We start from the raw sequence: 6,264 nt of genomic DNA, 5'->3' as shown, positions 1-6,264 counted from the left end.
GGCGGAGCGTGACGTCACTATGCTCCGTCCCCGTGATCGCCAGTAATCAGACCCGGAGCGAGCACACTCCGGGGCTGATTCTAACGGGGTGCGGCATGGAAGATCACGGGGGTCCCCAGCGTTGGGACCCCCGCGATCAGGCATGTTATCCCCTATCCTTTGGATAGGGGATAAGAGGTCTTAGCGCCGGAGTACCCCTTTAAGGACTAGGCCAATTTTCAGTTTTGCTCTTTTGTTTTTCCTCCTTCCCTTCTAAAAATCACAACGCTTTCAATTCTGCACCTACAGACCCATAGAGGGGCTTGTTTTTTGCGCCACCAAATATACTTTGTAATGGCATCAATCATTTAATAACACAATTTACAGCAAGGTGTAGGTTTTGTTTTATTTTACTACTTTAAAAAAAATTATAACTACATGCACCAAAATTAGTATGTTTAAAATTGTCATATTCTGACCCCTATAACTTTTTTATTTTTCCGTATACGAGGATGTATGGGGGCTCATTTTTTGCGGAGTGGTCTGTAGTTGTTATCTGTACCAATTTGGTTTTGATGGGACTTTTTGATTGCTTTTATTAGTTTTTTATGGTATATGAAGTGACCAAAAATACAGAACTTTGGATTTTGGTATTTTTTTTTATGTGTACGCCATCAACCGTCCGGTTTGGCTAACCTTATACACTGCTCAAAAAAATAAAGGGAACACTTAAACAACACAATGTAACTCTAAGTCAATCACACATCTGTGAAATCACACTGTCCACTCAGGAAGCAACACTGACTGACAATTTCACATGCTGTTGTGCAAATGGAACAGACAACAGGTGGAAATTATAGGCAATTAGCAAGACACCCCCAATAAAGGAGTGGTTCTGCAGGTGGTGACCACAGACCACTTCTCAGGTACTATGTTTCCTGGTTGATGTTTTGGTCACTTTTGAATGCTGGCAGTGCTTTCACTCTAGTGGTAGCATGAGACGGAGTCTACAACCCAGACAAGTGTCTCAGGTAGTGCAGCTCATCCAGGATGGCACATCAATGCGAGCTGTGGAAAGAAGGTTTGCCGTCTCTGTCAGCGTAGTGTCCAGAGCATGGAGGCGCTACCAGGAGACAGGCCAGTACATCAGGAGACATGGAGGAGGCCGTGGGAAGGCAATAACCCAGCAGCAGGACCACTACCTCTGCCTTTGTGCAAGGAGGAGCAGGAGCACTGACAGAGCCCTGCAAAATTACCTCCAGTAGACAACAAATGTGCATGTGTCAACTCAAACGGTCAGAAACAGACTCCATGAGGGCCCGACATCCACAGGTGGGGGTTGTGCTTACAGACCAACACAGTGCAGGATGTTTGGCATTTGCCACCAAGACTGGCAAATACCAAGACTGGCAAATTCACCACTGGCGCCCTGTGCTCTTCACAGATGAAAGCAGGTTCACACTGAGCACATGTGACAGACATTGCAGAGTCTGGAGACGCCGTGAAGAATGTTCTGCTGCCTGCAACATCCTCCAGCATGACCGGTTTGGCGGTGGGTCAGTAATGGTGTGGGGTGGCATTTTGTTTGGGGGGCCATACAGCCCTCTATGTGCTTACCAGAGGTAGCCTGATTGCCATTAGGTACTGAGATGAGATCCTCAGACCCCTTGAGAGACCATATGCTGATGCTGTTGGCCCTGGGTTCCTCCTAATGCAAGACAATGCTAGACCTCATGTGGCTGGTGTGTGTCAGCAGTTCCTGCAAGAGGAAGGCATTGATGCTATGGACTGGCCCGCCTGTTCCCCAGATTTGAATCTGATTGAGCACATCTGGGACATCATGTCTCGCTCCATTCACCAAAGTTGCACCACAGACTCATCAGGAGCATGCCCGGCGTTGTAGGGAGATCATACGGGCATGTGGAGGCCACACACACTACTGAGCCTCATTTTGACTTGTTTTAAGGACATTACATCAAAGTTGGATCAGCCTGTAGTCTGCCTTTGGTTTTCCACTTTGATTTTGACTCCATATCCAGACTTCCATGGGTTGATAAACTTGATTTCCATTGATAATTTGTGTGTGATTTTGTGGTCAGCATATTCAACTATGTAAAGACGAAAGAATTTCATACGATTAGTTCATTCATTCAGATATAGGATGTTATCTTAGTGTTCCCTTTATTTTTTTGAGCAGTATATTTTAAAAGTTTGGACATATACGCATGCGGCAGTACCACATATTTTTTATTTTATGTAAAAATGGGGAAAAGGGGGTGATTTAAACCTTTAATAGCGAAGGGGGTAATTCCCTTTTATTAACTTTTTTTTTTGATCACTTACACTGATCAAAGATATAGCATTGATCGCATAGAATTGATCATTGATCACTGCTGAGCAGGCTTGGAGCAGCAAATCGCCGAACGGACGTCGAGTAGGCAGATGAGGACCCTCCTGTCATTTATTCACTGCACTTGTCCAGATTAGCTCCACTGTGCTAACCAGCACCATTAACCCCACAATTTAGATGCTTCAATCAACTTTGGCTGTGGGTCCTGGCTGCCCATAGCAACTGGGACCCAGAGGGTGTAACCCGTTCTCCACTCGTCAGAACAGTTTAAACCCCATTAATAGGACCAAGGCATACAGGTACACCCTTGGTCCTCAAGTACCAGGCCGTCAGGGCATACCTGTATGCCCTTGGTCCTCAACATATTAAAACCATACTCACAGTCCAGATTTGCAAAACATGTCAATGGCTTGAAGATCTGACCTATCAGAATGGGAATTTCACTGGCAAAACACTTGTATTACTGAAGTACATGCACTGACGTGCTGTCTGGTAGCGCCACCTACATTACAAGGAGGTATTACATGTTCTGTACTACTCTTTACCTGTGCCAGGATTATCTCCTCCTTTAGATACCAGGTAAGGGCAGCTCCATTTAACTTTTTTAGGAAATTGCGTATAGTATACAGGACCCTGAAGAAGCTCCTGTCCTCTACATAGACAGTGATTTACAGCTTCCAGCAACTCATTCTAACTTTTATATGTAAGGACTTTCACTGTATTTGTTATCTACTTATTTTTCTTTAATCCTCATTTTTTTCTATTTTTAGATGAGTTTTTGAGAACCATAGAACCAATTACCCGGTATCCATAGAGTTATGGTCTTAGCGTACAACTGTTTCAACATACAACAGTCGTCCTGGAACCAATTCATATTGTAACTTTAGGAACCACTGTATGTTGAATGCACTGGATAGAACCCTGGTAAGTTGAATTCATGAGTTGTGTCCCCCCCCCATTCTCTAATGTACACAAATACTGTATCCATGTCCCATAGTAGTGATTATTTTCACACAATAAAAAAATATTTTATTTAAAGAGGGTGCTTAGGTTTCCAGCACATGTCTGTGTTGCAGCTCCATACAACCACTGAATTGTTCAGTGGTACAATAGGCCACTCAGTCTCCATCTGCCACTTTAGAGAAAAGGGTTTTCTGCTGGATTACATATCAATTAGACATTTAAAAAAAAAAAACACTGACATAACAGATGCAGAATTTCAAAGCTGCTACCCCGTAGAAACTCTGCTCAGACAGAATATGGCACCACATATTGGGGGGACATTTATCAACATTGGTGTAAGGTAGAATAGATTTTACCCCTGTTTGCTTGATGTATTTGCACAGTTGCTCAGTTTACCAAAAAGGTGCACAGGGCTTGATATTTTTCACTCAACTATAGAAACCAGTGAGCTGAAGAGATTGGTTTAACCCCTTAAGGACCAAGGACGTACCAGTACGTCCTTGGTCCTGCTCTTCTGATATAACGCAGGGTTACACAGTAACCCCGCGTCATATCATGGCGGGCCCGGCGTCATAGTGAAGCCGGGACCCGCCTCTAATAGCGCGTAGCGCTGATCGCGGCGCCGCGCGCTATTAACCCTTTAGCCGCGCGCTCAAAGCTGAGCCGTGCGGCTAAAAGTGAAAGTGAAAGTTCCCGGCTAGCTCAGTCGGGCTGTTCGGGATAGCCGCGGCTAATCGCGGCATCCCGAACAGCTGACAGGACAGCGGAAGGGCCCCTTCCTGCCTCCTTGCTGTCCGATCGCCGAATGACTGCTCAGTGCCTGAGATCCAGGCATGAGCAGTCATCCGGCAGAATCGTTGATCACTGGTTTCTTATGAGAAACCAGTGATCAACATAGAAGATCAGTGTGTGCAGTGTTATAGGTCCCTATGGGACCTATAACACTGGAAAAAAAAAAGTGAAAAAAAAAAGGGAATAAAGATCATTTAACTCCTCCCCTATTAAAAGTTTGAATCACCCCCCTTTTCCAATAAAAAAAAAAAACAGTGTAAATAAAAATAAACATATGTGGTATCACCGCGTGCGGAAATGTCCGAATTATAAAAATATATCATTAATTAAACCGCTCGGTCAATGGCGTGCGCGCAAAAAAATTCCAAAGTCCAAAATAGTGCATTTTTGGTAACTTTTTATATCATTTAAAAATGAATAAAAAGTGATCAATAAGTTCTATCAATGCAAAAATGGTACCGTTAAAAACTTCAGATCACGGCACAAAAAATGAGCGCTCATACCGCCCCATACACGGAAAAATAAAAAAGTTATAGGGGTCAGAAGATGACAATTTTAAACATATTAATTTTCCTGCATGTAGTTATGATTTTTTCCAGAAGTCCGACAAAATCAAACCTATATAAGTAGGGTATCATTTTAATCGTATGGACCTACAGAATACATATCAGGTGTCATTTTTACCGAAAAATGTACTACGTAGAAACGGAAGCCCCCAAAAGTTACAAAACAGCGTTTTGTTTTCAATTTTGTCGCACAATGATTTTTTTTCCCGCTTCACCATAGATTTTTGGGCAAAATGACTGACGTCATTACAAAGTAGAATTGGTGGCGCAAAAAATAAGCCATCATATGGATTTTTAGGTGTAAATTTGAAAGAGTTATGATTTTTTAAAGGCAAGGAGCAAAAAACGAAAATGCAAAAACGGAAAAACCTCCGGTCCTTAAGGGGTTAAGGGGTTAAGCTTTGTGCTCTGGCATCTGACACTTTTGTACGTGTCCTAATTGGTGGTGTAGGTTTGCTCAAAAAAAAAAAAATAAAAAAAAAGGGGGAATTTGCGCAATAAATACAGCTCCACTGCAAAAAGTGGGGTACAGTGCACCAAACAGTAGACTGCTTTAAAAGATGTTCAACCGAAAATTGCACGAAAAAATGCAATTGCTCAAAATTTGCAGGGACATTTAGACCATTGAAGTGGTGTAAAGCCAATCATAAATGCTCCCCGTAGTGCCTAGAGCTCTAAGGACTGGTGCTCAGTATTTTGCTCATAGCCTTACCCCCAGTACTATGTGCATCTGTAGGGCAATAATTTAAAGTGTTGAAATGCATTTGAATCAGGTTGCATTATTTTTATTGTAGACTAATAAACAGGTTGGATTGTTGATGTTGAAATACATAATCTGTTCTACTTAGATATTGATTATGACCACACTTTAAAGTCTTTTGCCCCATATCATTGACTATTTTATTCCTCTTGTTTATAACACTAAAACATAATACACTCGTTCAGTTAATTTAAGTATAAACAAAAGCTTATTTCTCATGAGATGCCAAACAGTGCGGGATCCTTTTTTTTTGCTTCTCTTCAAAACAGTCAAGAATTTTGCTTTGGGCAAGAGAATGGAGAAGTCTTTGATATTTATGAGCACCGATGACAAATGCTTGCGTGGTGATTACTGTAAAATAGACCCTGTTTTCTGGAAAATACGATATGAGTTTGAAAGGACTGTAGCCCCAGTTGTGGAAATCTTGGAAGCCTGTGTTAGCTTTTGTTGTCTTACGACTACATGTTGTAAAATACAAATGTAACCTTAGCATGCAGTGCACTCGGAACGTTTTCAGACCCTTTAAAAAAAAATTTTAAACTAAAAAATTTTTAATGTTGCAGCAGTGCTGAAATAAAAATAATTATATTTCTTCCCCATCATTCTGCACATAATACCTTGAAATGAATTGAAAAAGGAAAAAACTAAAAAATTTTGCAGAGACAAATAATTCAGACCCTTTATACAGTAGTTCTTGAGTATGAAGCCCCAATATTTGGACACCTGGATTTGGGGATTTTATTTCTTCTCTAGCATTATCACGTTGGGTAGGGATCAGATAGGAATTCAAATGCGGGTGTAGAAACAGCACCAAGACAATAGAGAAATAGGAGGCCCCAGAGCTAAAGCTAAAG

The sequence above is a fragment of the Hyla sarda genome, chromosome 1 (assembly GCF_029499605.1).
Source record: "Hyla sarda isolate aHylSar1 chromosome 1, aHylSar1.hap1, whole genome shotgun sequence".
NCBI classification, from domain to species: Eukaryota; Metazoa; Chordata; class Amphibia; order Anura; family Hylidae; genus Hyla; species Hyla sarda.
The sequence above is the reverse complement of the archived record's forward strand: the minus strand, read 5'-3'. Positions refer to the sequence as shown.